The following is a 15,414-nucleotide window of genomic DNA, read 5'->3' on the forward strand; positions in this document are numbered from 1 at the left end:
AAGCTTATATCAAAATATTTAGGACTTAAACGGCACATCACGCGACCATCGCTGAGCTCGTTAGCGAAGTCCAATCAAATGAAATTTATGCGGCGGCCTTAGAGATCCTCCATTTCTACTTATATACGGGGATCCCGATCCCTTCGACTCCTGCATCGCCCTCTCTGTCCCACCGCCGATCCAAATAAGGTCACGCCCGTTTGCAGGACTTTTAATGAAGCCTTAAATGTCATTGATGAAATAACTGCGCAAGCGATCGATCCATTGCAATCCGATTCGCAACGATTCGATTCGCAGCGATTCGATTGTCGCCGGCTGCTAATTAAAGTTGTCCATCTAAGGTCCGAAAAAGCCGAAAGACCCGCACCCCTTTTCCGCCCCCCGGGTAATTGGCCAGATTTTCCTTCGGGCGACAGCGAAAGTGATGACAGCTCGGCCTCAGGGGACACGGAGAAAAATAAATTGACATCGAATTTGGATTCAACTTCTTTAGGAAAAAGTAGCTATTTCAAATTATTTTATTTAATTCATAGTTAAAATATCTCCCTTGCTATTCTTATTTTCAAGACTTTTAAAAATATTTTTGCAAGATTAAATTAAATTTTTCTAGGTTAATTTTAATTTTGTATGATATATTCAGAAATGAATTTGAATCTTACAATTAAATGCTGAATTTAATTTAATTTTTTATTTGGTTTTGTTTTTTGTTCCCCTTTTTACATATAGTTATTTATTTTTACCTTTTTTTCCAGTGCACATTTTGCGGGCATAGTTGAAGCTGCATTTTGTGCCTGGGGTTTCGAGTGGCTTTCCATCGATCTTGGGGGTGGCAGTTGAATAGCTCGCAGTTGGCTAATTGGCTCATTGGCCTGTGGCTAATGGATGTTGACGCTTCCGCCTGCGTCACCCCCTCCCCCTCCACCACCCCCTGGATTTTCCCCCTTTCAGATGGATTTTCCCCTCGATTGGACGCAAACAAAAGGAAAATGAAACAGTAGCCTGAAACGATTTTGGTCAGTTGGTCAGTCAGTTGATTTTGGCACAGCTGGCTGAGCAGCAATAATAAAATAAATATATTTAAAAAAAAGGGGGCGTTTAAACTGCAGAACTCTGAATCGAAAACCAGCTCATTTTCGACTTATCACGCCCGCCATCCTAATTGAATTCTTTCCTGTATATTTTTGTATTTGACGACCTTGAATGCGCCTTAAAATTTGTCCATAAATAATGAAAGGAATGCCAGTCGCTTGTTGGAAATATTAAAAAAAAAGGAAAAGAAGTCAAAACTGTGGATACAATGAAGAAGTAGAAGGAGCAAAGCAAAGCAGAAGAAGGTGCAAGGCCCAAAGGCGAGACAAAAATACAAGAATAACCAACGAAACTGAAACTGGAATTGAAAAAAGAGGGGAGATACAGAAAAATGAGGGTCTCGAGAGTGGAACCAACTCATTACAGAGAAAAACATATTTAATATAGTATTTGTTATGTTAACAATACTTCGGGAGATCTTAAATATTACAAGGTTTTATAGGTAACCTTGAAGGTTATTAAACAGCCTAAAAATTAGAACATTTTCTTTAAATTCTATACCCCATTCTCTAAGTCTTTTTCCCTGTGTATGTATCTTGCAGCCAAGAGAGGAAGCAAAGTGTTGGGATTTATCAGCAGGTAAATGGAGCTATAACTCTGGAGCCCCCAGCACCCCGTCTTCAAAAAGATAAGCCTTGATGGACAGGTGAGAGGAGTAAGTTTTAGGGGGTGGGTGAGCCGGGGGGTGGGGGTTGAGGTACCGGGAGCAATAACCACGGAGTGACAAGTCAGCCAGATAAAAACCAAAGCGGATAAAAAGCCGGCCAAACGACAAGAACGATGATATTCCAGTTGGATCGAGAGAAAAAAAAAACGAAGAAAACGAGGTGAGAAAATGGCTTGATGCATTTCCGTTTACAGTCAGTCGGCTCCAAATCGAATATGTATGTCGAATGCTGGGGATACAGATACACATGGTGTTTTTTCAAGGCTAAGCCACTGAAATGCAGCCGAGCGGGCAAAAATCCGTTAGCAAGACACAAAAACAACACTAAAGCCACTGAAAAGAAGAAGCGGTGCTCGGTTTCTATTTGTACTTTCCATTTGTGTGTTGTCAACAAGAAAAAAATCAAGAAAAAACGGCAGCAGCGAGTTTGAGGCATTTTAGTTCAAGTGCAAGCTGTCAAGGCAAACGGTGGAAATCAGGGGCTCCCAGAGGCGTCCGGAGGGGTTTCAAGTGGTCGGCATCCATCCAATAAAGTAAAATGCTTGCGCAAGTCGCTCTGCAGATCGCAAGACAGCCTCAAAAGTGAAAGACAGACGGATGGACATTGAAAATGCCAATGGAAAAGGGGCGATTCAGGGGGCAGGAAGGCCTCAAGTGGCCAAACAAATTGAAATTGCGGCACGCAAAAATATCAACCGAACAAGACCGTCTCTCTCCCTCTCTCTCTTTCCTGTCCTAACTTTAATATCCCCATCTCTTTCTCCCTCCGAACTTTGTACGACTAAGCACTGAAAAATATTAATATAATTAATATTTATAAAGCGGAGATTTAAAAACTGAAAGTTTTATAATAACAATTAATAATATTTTTTTGTGTTTTTTTATTTTATTATGTTTTAAAGCATAGACAAATTAGGCAATTCTCTTTTTTAAATTTAAGATTTTTTATGGAACTTTAAGATTATTGTAATACATTAAAAATGTTTAAAAAAAGAAAATTATAATCTCGTTAAAAAAGTCAATATATTTACATTAAAAATATTTATCTGTGCGATTGCTAAGAATATAAATATATTCCAAAATATAGTAAAAAAATATTACATATTTTCAAGAAACATTATATATCTTTCAGTGTATGCAGAGATGGCCGGCATGCACTTCGTCATCATCAGCATTCATTAGCGTGAGCGGACAGCCCATCGTGATCTGTGATCTGCGATGTGCGATCTGCGATCTGCAGAAACAGCAGCTGTGCCCGCAATTGTGGACAGCCCTTTGCTTTTGGCACTGTATACTGGATACTGGATACTGGGTAATGGGTATACTGGCTACTGGGCCACTGGTCATGAATGTGCCGGCATTCATGACTTGCATCCGCATCGGATCCCATTGAACGGGCCATCTGCAAAGTGTCCCATTCGCTGGACTCTGGATCATTTGCCAGCACTTTGCTAATTTCCTCACTGGAAAAGCGGAGGGAAAAGGGTGATGAAATGGTGACCCCGACTGTGACTGAAACTGTGGCCAAGTGATTAGCGGACTGTGAATTGGAGAAGTTGTGATTGGAAAGCGCGGGGAGATGCAAGTTGGAAAGCTGAGCAATGAGAAATTTAAAAGGGGGGCTTTCAATATAGATATAGGAATGCGGCGAATGTGAGTGGCCTGGGCCAAAGGAAACCATTGATGGGCCAAAAAGTGATTTAAATGGAGCTAGCAAAGGGGAATTCGGGAAATAACAAGTACATGGAATGCTCCATCAATTTCAGGCAGGTGAAAGGAAAATTCTTGAAATATGTGTTAAATTAAAACTTGCTTTTTACAGGAAATGTTTGAAAAAAGCCAGCAATTTCGAAAGGAAAATACTTTTAGAGTAGTTAACAATAAAAAAAAAAACTTCGTTTATAGAAACTTAAAATTAAATAAAAAAAATAATTTAAAGAAAGATAAGTCACAGATCATAAAATCAGAGTAATTAATGATATCATCAGAATTCCTGGTCGGCTGAGATTGTTTATGAAAGTCATATAAAAAACAGGTGAGTAAAATTATACAGAAATCTGCTTAGTCAAAGTAAAGATCATGACAGGAAATTGCACAAAAATATCTAGCAAAATTACTCAGCACCGGAATATACGAAGATGTACGAATATATCCCATAACATATGTATACGCATATATAACCCACAGAAATCCCAGTGATTTAAAGTGCTGGGGGCAATTCGAAGAGGTTTTTCAGGTCCCCAGTTGCCCGACACTTTTAACTTCCCAACTGATCTCCGATCTCCAATCCGCATTCCCTCGAGAGAACCCTGCAGACGGGTTCTCAGTTCTGAGTTCTGTGAGTTCTGGGTTCTGGGATCTGGCTTCTTGGCCCAACACTGGCGAACATGTAAATGCAGTTTTGGCCATCAGCTCTGCTTGCTTTTGCTAAACACACTGACAAACAAAATGGGCAATTCTGAATAATGAAAAAAAAAAATAATAAAAATGTTCTACTTTATATATGTTAAAAAAGACAAGAAAAGAATAAAAGAAAAAAATCAAAATAATAATAATTTCTGCCGCCTTTTAAATCTTTGTAATAAATAGTTTTATTTAAATGTTTTTTATAAACAATATTTACGAAATATGCCTCACTTTTTCAAAACTATAAATTTTGTTATTATAACAATTATAAGATTAATAATTTAATTTTGTTATTATTTTGAAAATTGTATTTTTGGTAAACTTTACTTATTTAAGTCTCTAAAAACATTAAATGGACATTACATTTTAATTAGCAATAAAATCATTTAACAGCTTTATTAATTATTAATTTTTTTTTTTTATTTGCAAATATATTCTTTTATATTTCCTCATTTTTTTGAGTGCACCTGCGAGCCCGTAGTTGTTGTAGTGCCACAACAATGACAAATTCCAGGGCAAGGTGCCACAATTGCTGCGAGTTCCGGGAACTGGATGGGTGGCTGTGGTCCGGAGGCGAGGGGGAAGGCATTTATGCAGATGAGTCGGCTCTGTGATTATCTCGGCTCTTCTGCTGGACCCGCCGGACCAGCCTCGTCCTTCAAACCGATCCGATCAGAGACTTTTAATAAATTGATCACAACAAATTGCTGACAGCTGATTTGCCGCGCCCGTCTGCAAAAGTTGCTGCTGCTGCTGCTGCTGCAGTTGCAGTTGCTGTTGCTCTTTGCAGCAGCAACAAGTTCTCAGCGGAGCAACAGGTGCTGGCTAAATGACAGACAATTGCTTTTAGCCAGGGCCACTTTGGCGAGCGGGTTCACAGCGGTTCAAAAACGACGCCAATTTGATTGGAATTTCTCGTGTGGCTGCCGCAAATTGCTGCCATTGGCTGGGATGCAAATGTCTGTAGGGCTGCGGGCTTAGGGATCTCGATCTCCAGCCCGGGATTTCGCCTGCGGCTTTGGCAATCAACGTCAGCCTCAACGAAGCGTTGAAAATGCCAATGAAACGGAAGCTGCAGCAGCAACATGTTGCAGCAGCCAAAGACAGCTGCTGCAAAATCAAAAGAAAAATACAAAAAAAAAAATACACAAGCGTAGGCAGCTTGCCACAAACAAGTTATGTGCGCCAAATAACAAATAAGTTTTAATAACATTTTGGTCCGCACCACCGGGCGTATGCGTAATGCGAAATATGTTTGCCACGGCAAATGAAAGGGGGAAAAATATTAATTGCTTTTCCCTCCCGTTTTTGTTTTCCTTTTCGATCAGCAGGGTGTCCGAGTGGGTGGTGGCCCGTAATTGGGTCGTGCCAAGTGCCACGCCCACCCGCTGCCAGCGCCTTAATTGCCAAACGAATGAATCAGCCCACGCCCACAAAAAAAAAAAACAAACCGAAAAAGTCGGTAAGAGAAATGGAAAGCTACTGGCTATTTGCAGAGCAACTATTTAAATACATTTTTAGTACAACATAAATACTGTATTTTTAATCAAATTGTAAACTAAAATACATTTTTTATTAGCCTGAAAAATGAAAGGAAAGTCAAAATAGGAACAAAAGTAATTAAAGAATTTTTTAAAATTAACATTTATATTTTGCCCTTATTTTTAAAAATCTGAAAAATCGAATTTAACAATAATTATAATAGGGCTTTAAGTAATAAAGTTTTTTATGTAATTTAAAACCTATTTCAAGCCCATTACAGCCCATAATTAATCCACCTCAAGAACCTAAACCTCAAGAACCTAAACTCTAATAATAATTACAAATAGTTTACGGCACCCAGTTATTTAGATCGCTTTCTCTGCTGGCTGAACATTTCGGCATTAACCGCAACTAAATTGGATCGCTGAATGGCGGACGATGTAGATCATGTTTATGGCCCATTAAAACGAGAAGCGATCGCAAAATTAAAACCGAAACTGGCTTAAAATTGGGAATTCGCCTGGGAACGGCAAACCGAAAAACCAAACAAGATAATGATGCCTAGCAGCTGGCCAAAAGCGGCAAATTGGCGACCATAACTCTTGATGAATTCTTGCCAAACATAAACCCAATTTCCATTAGCGTTTTGTGCGGCGACAATGGGAAATTCGATTGGCTCCCCCAATTAATTGGCCACTTAGAAACGATCTCCTCTGCGTATGTGACATAATTTCCCCATTCGACATTCGGCATGCTCGAGTGCGCTTTTCCAACGTTTCGCATGCGTTTTGATTCGCGCATTCGGAAATTAATTATCTGTGAGATTTTCCATGCGGCGGAAGTGACCAAAAAATCGGGGAAAATGCTATGAAAATCGGAGACTTTCACTGAACAAGAAACGAAAGCAGCACCACTACCCACGCCTGAAGAGCCCGAGAAAAGCCGACGAAATCATAAAACGAAACGTGATTTGCTTTTTAATTACGGGCCCCACAAAAATATATAAAAATTGAAATGAGAGCCGGCGAAGGGGAGAGAAAAAAAGAAGAGAACTTAATGAAAGAGAAACACGCTTTTCCGATAGAATGATTTTCCAGCAAAGGTCAAAAAATCCAACAACGAAAATCAACAAAAAAAACCCAAAGAAGTTGACGATGTCTGGCGTCAACGGTTCGTAAATTTGATGGCTCAAAAAGCTCGTCATGGAAAGTGGATCTTGGCGACTTAATTTGGTTAAATAAAAGAGTTGTGAATTCCATGGGGATAATGAGGGAATTTTTCGAGAAATTGTTAAGAATTTTCATGAGTTTCACGAGAATCCAAGGACAAAAAGTTATGATATCATTAGGATTTTTAGAATATTTATATTTTAATATATTGTAATGGCTTGGTTGTAGTTTCCACTCCATTTAATCCCATAAATCAAGCTAAGAACCAAAGTTTCTCAGGAAATATCAATCAGGGCAATCAATCAGTTGAAAAGTAGGTACAAGAAAAAAAAACAAAGCCAAGAACTTTGCCGGAAAACTGTCAGTTGAACGAACTGTTTGAACGCCTTTGGCTTAATCGCACCTTTTTTCTGGTTTTCCAGTACTCTGGCTTTCTGCCAGTTGACGCCCCCATTCGAAAAACGCCCCCTGGATTTTTTGAAAGGGGGGCTGGGGGGTTAGAAAAACGCCCTCCAAAATAAAGGGAACGAGAACTGAAAACGGAAAACTGAAAACAATAACCTTATCAATTAACCCATGGGGAGTTGAAGACCCACACAGATACGACAGTTTGGTGCCATGACTGCAGCTCCGCCAGATAAACTTACCTGGAAAGCAAATAAGCCGCAGAAAGGCTGGAAACTGAAAACAGAGAGGCAGAGAACAGAAAAGCAGGTCTATGGACTGCAAGTAATACAACTCATAAAGTGCAGCCCGAGCCCAAGTGCATAAAACACGGCGACAACAACGCGGACAACAACGAAACGAGTTGAAGTTAAACTTCTCTTGCGAAGGGGTATCGTCATATTTCAAGATCGTTCTATTTAATATTAAAAACTTCTCTGAACTAAAAATTAATTTAAAAAATAAATTTTGATGGGAATTTGAAAAATATCAATAATTTCGATATTTAATATTCTTTGCATTGAAAATATTGATATTATCGAAACGAAAATATCGAAAATATTGATAATTACATGTTTAATGTATTGCCTGATTTTTCCTAGTTTCAAATAATACTTTTAAATTAAACTATAGACCTTCAACAAAAATTATGGGTTTCATTTTTTCTATAATTGGTCAGAACTAAATATGATATTATTTTAGGTTTAGTGTTTAGTGATAGTAAATAATATATAATATTTATTAAATTTATTTAAATCCATTAATTTTTCTGGTTACATTTATTTCCCAACTGTTATGTGAATAACATAGTCAAAAAATTTAATTCTAATTATGTAGTGCATTTGGGGCCTCGACTTTCCTTCTTTTGGGGCACTGTTGTTGCCTTTCGGTAAAAGTGCCGCACTGCAAGCTTGTCAACATCCATGTGTATCTGTGTGTTCGTTTATTCTTATCAAGAGTTGTGTCGCCATCGCAGTTTTCGATTTTGGCGCCCACACGCAGTCGAAGAAGTTGATGTTGAAGCCGCTGAAGTTGCTTTTGGCTATGGCTTTGCTTTTGAAGTTGAAGCTGAAGCTGAAGCTGAAGCTGAAGCTAAAGCTAAAGCCAAAGTTGTTGCCCCAAGCCAGCGCAAAAGTCTGGGCCCATTATATTGAGTCTGGGTGTTGCGGCTGCGGCTGAATCTGAATCTGAAGCTGCAGCTGGGTTGCACCAACCGAAAAAAAAAAACCGAAACTCAAGTCGATGTGGAACCAAGTCAAAATTCGTCAAGCAAACATGCCACCAAACACCCACGTGCCATAGTTTTCCGCGGGGCGGTGGGCGTGGCAAGTCGATTGGCGGCGGGATTTGCATTTGCAAAAATATGTGAGACATATCTTTGAGAAGTAATATACAAAAACTACCATGCATGGCAAAAACTAAAAAATATTTTAAAATTATTTCAAAAATAATTTAATTTAAATAAAATAAGTGAACCATAATTTTTGCATTCTAATTTTTTAAAATTAGAAAACTGGTTTTGAAAATCTCAGCACCTTGCATTTAACAACATTAGGAGAAATTTCTAAATGAATCAATATTTTGTTTTATTTTTATATTGCCCCTTTTTTCTCTCTCTGTAGGAATAGGGGGCGGAGAAAAAGGGGGAGACAAACAAAGACGTCCCAAAAGTGGGCGACAGCAGGCGTGGCAGCCGTTTGTTGAACTTTCCAGCATAAGAAAAAAAACTGAAGAAAAGCGGGGAAATCTTCAACTGAACAAATCTAATCAATCCTCAGCTCATGTGTGTGTGTTGTTTGTGTGTTTCTGTGTGTGGGTAGCACCTCACCCCGCCCACCGCCCCCTTTTCCAGCTGATGAACTGCCAACATCTGTGGCAGGCAGCCGCAAACTAAGTAAAACAAAATAAATAATCATAATAAATAAACGAGCCACGAAAATCTAGCAGCAGCATGAGAAAAGAACCGGTGAAGAGATGCAGTTCAGGAAAAATGAGGAGGGAAATCCAAGGGATTTTCGAGGGGAGAGAGGGGGGGAGGGGGGCTGGAAAACTTTGAGGCAGTTGCAACCAAATTGCGCGAAGCCAAACGCCTCAAAGTGCCAAGAGAGAACGGCTCGCAATCAAGGCAGGAAAATGCCGAGGCCATAATTTGTGGGACCAAAAAAAAGAAGGAAAGAAGAAAAATACCATCATGCGGAAAAGCCCATGAATAACGAAGGAAAAACGTGAAAAACCAGGGAAATGCCAAGAAATAATTTAGAACTCCGCAATTGATCGATTGAGGTGTCAAAACAAGAAATTAAGGCAGGAAAATGATGGCAAAATGTTTTTAAGCGTTTGATTTGCATTTCAAAAATGTTGTGCCAATAGAAAAGAATTTTGAAATATTTCAGAATATATTTTTATAATACCTATATTTAAAGTACAATTTTCTTGGGATTTTCGACGTAACCCCAGGCCCCATAAACTTCACGTTTTCCACATGATTAAGTTGCACAAGAATTCAAGAAAAATCTCAATTAAACTCCAGCAATGAATGAAGATCATTTAAGCCACAAATGCCAACATCATTGAGCCGCTCAAAACGTTTAAGCTGATCAAATAATGCCAAGGGTGACCCCGTTCGGCGAAAGAAGGTTACCGCTCTCGTGTAGAGTTGCCATAACTCGAACAGAAGTGATCAATTCCATTCGGGCTCTCTTTCTCTTCAGCGATTCCAGATGCAAACTCCCCAAAGGCTCGATACGATCTTCATTTGGTTCACCCCGAATGGCCCAAAATGTTTAACAAACTGCCAGCCAAAATCGTTACAACCAAAAAAGAAAAAAAAAATGGAGAAAAACAAAACCGATCGCCTGGCGATCTCCCAGCACGCAAAGACCCCCCGAAAAAAATACAGCCAAACAGTAAAAAAAAAATAAAGTAAAAACTTAAGCTGGGAGAAAGAAACCAAACGAAAAAAACTCAAATTACCAGCACGGCGTCAATTTTCATTAGAAACAAGCAACACAGCAAGCAACACGATCGCAGATCCGCCAAGAGCAGCGGGAAGAAGAAGCCACTTGGACCGGATTGAGGTGGACGGGAAGGTTAACAGGGGCGGAACACCCGAGGGGGGCTACATGGCGGAGATGGAGAGCGATTCCAACAAAGTTTCAGCTTACTGGCAAGGCACGCAAAAAAAAATGTGCAAAATTGAATATTTAGTAAAAAAAAATTTTTTTTTTTATTTTATTATAAAACATTGTTATTCGGCATATCAAATCACCCAGTAACACGAGCTAGAGAAACATATCAGCAAAATATGGATTTAGATTTAGAAAATAAAAAAACCAAAATTCAGGTCGGTTTTGAACTCGGACCCATGTTAAAGTACCTACTAAAATGCATCAAAATGTTATGTTAATCTTAAGAATGTTAATAACATTCAAAATGGTAGATAACATCTATTGCCAACCCATTTTCTTCAGTGCACCTTGGTGACTTAGGCAGGTACGAGTATTGGCAATGGTTCGATCCATCTGCGGCCTTTGTCTGGCCTGCTTTGCTCTCTCTCCCTTTCCCCCTCCCCGGTAACGAGTTTCATTCGCACAATTCTCAGTTTAGCCCCGGAGCAAACAGAAAACATCGAGGGGATCGGGTATTTTGAGGGGGTAACCACGGTATTTGCTCCATAAATCTCACCCATGTGACTGCGATACCAATGGGTTAATGCCACGGCCGGGGAATCTGCGTGAGATGATCTTGGGATCGGATCTCAGATCCCAGATCTGCGGTTGCCACCTCGTCTGGGTCGAGGTCTAGCTTTCCCATACTCCATTTAACCATGCATATTTTCATTGACAACCCAGTTATCACATTGAACTGATGATCCTGTTTTTCGATCGCAAAATGTAAGATAATATCTCATTTTAAATGGCGAAAATGCAGTAATAGCAATTCAGATTTACTAGCTGTTCAATTTTTATTTGTTCCTTTATCTATTTGTAATTCCGAATTGTAATCTAATATTATCATTATGATCTGTTGTTTTGCCGATGGTAAGATCTTAAATCTTAGATCTCTTCAGTTAGAAGCTCCATGTTTAGGTAATTTCAGCTCACTTAGCTGCTTCCCCCTGTACTTATGATTATTACCCAGCTTTTGTCGCTCCTTTTTGTCGCCACGGTTCTTCAGATCCTCTGCTGAACCCACTGATCTTTAGCCCATCCTCCGTCATTACGAGATTGCGGTTGCCCAGCCCAGTGGGCAATTTGTCGGAGTTTCGAGCGGTGGCAGAGTGGAAGCGGTTGCCACATTTTCGGGGCTTATTGATTTATCGTTCGCTCAGGGAGACTCGGGGAGACTGCGATTCTTCGGAGATCGCTTCTTCTAGTGGGCCGATTCTTCTCTCCACTTTAAAGGCCCCGGGGGCGTGGGCTCTTTGATTTCTATGCGCAAAATCATCGTGAGGGTTTCTTTTTTCCCCATTTGTTGCCCCAACTTCGTGTTTGATTTTTTTTTCCTGCCTTTAACCCACGCGGCAATGGGTTTGCTGTTTTTTCTTCTTATTTTTCCTTTTGATTTTGATTCGGATTTGGGATTTCGAGTGGGGCTCTCCGCCCCAAATCTTCGCAGCTCTTCGCAGCGCGATTCTTCTGCTGTGCGACTGCCATCCAATTGGCAATAAATCAAGAGCCGCCCACACGCTCTTTTTGCTGCTATTTTTTTTTTGGTTTTTGCTTCACGGAGTCGAGAGGCTGTGGCAACACTTTCGGAGCCTCGGGTCTCATTAGTCGCCGGGCAGAAATTATGTTGCAAGTCTCTCGGCTCTTGCAAATGTATCTCTGAATATCTGAGTATCTGCGCCGCCTTGTATCTCGCCAATCCCAATTCCCAGTTCCCAGATCGGTTTTCCTTTGCGAATCCGTATCTGAATCCGAATCGAACCAGCCTCTTGTTTCCCACACCGAAATGGGCAATTTTTCCTTTTCGTAGATTCCCCTCTATTTTCCTCTATTTTCTATAAATACGCATGCCAACTACTCTGCCCTCAGCTCCCCGGAAAATCAATTGAATTTTCACGCATGTTTATGGCCCGCTCAGTGTTCCATTGAGCAGGCGGCTTTACTGTATACAGTGGGTACCAAGAATAGACAAAGGATTTTAGTTTTTCAGAGACAGTTTTCCCTCAGTTCGGCTCTTTTTTGGGGTTTTTAAAAAAATATTTATAAATGTATGGGAAAAATATACAAAAAATTAATTAAACTAATAATTAATTTCTTTATTTAATAATAAATATATTTGTTCTATTATGCCAGTATTTATAGGACATTTTCACTGTGAACTCGATTAGCTAAAAATGAACAAGTGAACTTTACTCATGGATCTTGGCTGCCAGAAGTCACACCCCCAACCTCCCCCCTCTTTTCACCCTTCTCCCCTGTCAGCCTTAGGAAAATCGGCACTTAATACCCCACGATCACTGTTGGGCCTAGAGTTTCACAGCAGAGGTCATAATATTAAGCCAAAAAAAATGGTAACAAAGAAATATTTTATTTTTTTATTATAGATTTTTTGCTGTAACTTGGACAATAATGGTCCCAAATCAAAAAGGCGCACTGTTTTGAGCAGCTAACAACCTCAAAATTAATATCAGTGCATTTTTCGGCTGATTTAAAAATAATAAATTTTTGACCCAATTTTCACTTTTTTGATAAGGGGTACACACACAATTTTTTCGAAAAATGGCAAAAATTTTAAATTTTTGGGTTTAAATGCAGATCTATTGGAAATTTTGTTACGAGTTCAACGAGGTATGGCATTCCGTATTTGGATCATTATTTAAATTTTTATGACCGAAATACTAATTTTTTTGGGAGGAAAATCAGGATTTTGATTTTTGGTGCCGATTTGAAATTTTTCTTAATCGACTTTTTTGTTTTGTATTTTAATATTTTCCTAGTTTATTTTTGGGACTTTTGAAAAAATAATATTATAATAAAATTATGTTTATGTAAGAAATGCATATTTTAATGACCCCCACTGTGCGTGCCAGTGTTCATATTTATGGCATACTCGTACACACATGTCTGCCAGCTTACATTGCCTTAGCAAGTGTTTTTTGGCCATTTCCTTGTCGGCTGTTAGTTTGGCGCTTTTCGCGTTTTTGGCTTCATTTGTTTACGAGGGGGGAGAAATGGGAAAGGGGAGGTTGGGGAGATGAGGAATGGGCTTTTGGGTTGGGTTCTTGTTATATTATTTTCGGTGTTTTGGTGTTTTGGTGGGCCTGGGCCAACTATTTGGCGGAGATACAGACGCATAGACACACGCACCAGCAGCAGCGAAAAAAAAGCAACAATAATAACCATAAACTGTCGACCAGCCCAGTGGATAGCCCACCCCAGAAAGCACCACCCAACCACCCAAAACCCCCCTTCCCTTTTTCCGACGACTGTTTGGCGTCTGTTGACCTCATTTCGCCGAATAGTTTTTTGAGTTCTTCTTTATTCTTCTCTCTGGGCTTTTCTTCATTTTTTTCTCCTATATTTTGGCGCAAACAAGGAACACATGGTGGCGGCAACTACACGAATAATGCGATGTGGAGGAAAAACCAGCAGAAGATCAGTAAGAGATACTAAATCTACGAGATCCCCGGAATCCCAGAGATTTTCAAGTCGGGAGAAAGAACAACAATTTTATGATATTTTCTATACACAGAAAAAAATGGCAAGAGTGCTCTAATTGGCTTACAAAAATATATTTTATTTAAACAAATAGTAAGATAGAAAATATTAAAAAATAGCTAAAATACTTTTCAACCTACAAAAATATAATAAGATAATAAAATAATATATAAAATATTCCAATAATGCTATGTACAGTAAAATAAATTTCTAAAATTTCCATTTTAAATAAACAAACTAATAAAGTGAAGTTCATGACGAGTTCTCATTGACTGTAGATGTTAATTAGCAAATCAACCTATATAGGAAAATGCGCTTTATGGTCTTGTGAATGCCACAAGTGTAATAAAATCGCCGGCTATAGGGTATACAAAAACAATCGTCTACCTTAATCGGGCGTCCCTGCACCGTATCTCAATTTGTACTATATCATCGAGGGTGATAATTGCGGCACGTATGTAATGGAAACAAAATAAAAAAAATTAAGATGGGCCGGCGATAAGCGAGTGACATTATTTGCATATGTACCTTTTCGTTAACTGCACTCTCATTAATAAAACAAATATGCGACAATCGCGGAATGCAAATAAAGCAGAAAACAAAAGGCGGGCATGAAACGAGTTGCAAATTCAAGGTTTCGCACTGCAGTTATCGGTCAGGAAAATGAAATGAAACGATTATTTGCATCGCCTCGGCCTTCCATTAAATAAAAAAAAGTCCTCCACATCCGGTCAGATAATGCAGCTTCTCGTGTTTCTTCCGATTTCAAGTGCGTCATTAGCAGATGAAATCAATATAATATATAGGTGAAGCTTAAAACTAAAATAACCTGAACATTTAAGCTCGTATAAAATAATTTTCAATTTTAAGGGCTATTTGCTTTTATTATAATTTTGCAAACGTGTATTTTCATTACTAAAAACACGTAGCACTGGCTTCGAAAATCATTCAAATTACTTACTTGTATATAATTGAGTGTATAACTTAACTTAACCCCAACTTTAACCAGGACATTAACCACAGCTTTAACAGAAGTACAAGCACAGTAAAGTAGTGATTCAGGTTTGGGGGCTTATTGAATAGAGCTCGTAGGGATGATAACTATCCTAATGTGCTTATCTACCGACTTTTTGTTTAACCGAAACTTAACCCTGAGTTTAGTGCATATATTTAAGTTTGTCGGTTTATGGCTTAAAAGATATGAGTAGAGTGCGTAGTACACCCTAGCCTAATGTCCCTATCTACTCACCTTCTGCTTAACCAGAACTTTAACCGGAGCAATGGGCTTCTACTTCGGGTTAGTCGGTTTTCATTTGTTGTACGGAGTTCCCATTCCGTCGACCCCACAAAGCGCGTGATCCGCACGTCCAGGAGAGAGACATTCGAGGGGGGGAGGTGCAATGCATGACGAACATGACGTTGGCTTGTCAGCAAATCAAAAGCCCCAATGCACATGGCACATGACCGGCGGCCAAGGGGCCATCGGCCATCC

General features: G+C 39.3%; 1 protein-coding gene and 2 long non-coding RNA genes across 4 annotated transcripts in view; 2 read left to right on the top strand and 1 right to left on the bottom strand.

Annotated features, from left to right (window-relative positions):
* mew (multiple edematous wings) overlaps positions 1-15,414 on the bottom strand; it is a 52,702-nt gene that overhangs the window by 31,561 nt on the left and 5,727 nt on the right. The window lies entirely within an intron of this gene.
* On the top strand, positions 359-1,569 carry LOC138913942 (uncharacterized). Its single transcript, XR_011419837.1, has 2 exons — positions 359-499; positions 753-1,569. It is a non-coding gene; the product is annotated as an uncharacterized lncRNA (long non-coding RNA).
* LOC138913941 (uncharacterized) lies at positions 2,853-4,090 on the top strand. Its single transcript, XR_011419836.1, has 3 exons — positions 2,853-3,526; positions 3,579-3,791; positions 3,865-4,090. It is a non-coding gene; the product is annotated as an uncharacterized lncRNA (long non-coding RNA).

Source organism: Drosophila takahashii, chromosome X (genome assembly GCF_030179915.1).
Source record: "Drosophila takahashii strain IR98-3 E-12201 chromosome X, DtakHiC1v2, whole genome shotgun sequence".
In the NCBI taxonomy this organism is placed as follows: Eukaryota; Metazoa; Arthropoda; class Insecta; order Diptera; family Drosophilidae; genus Drosophila; species Drosophila takahashii.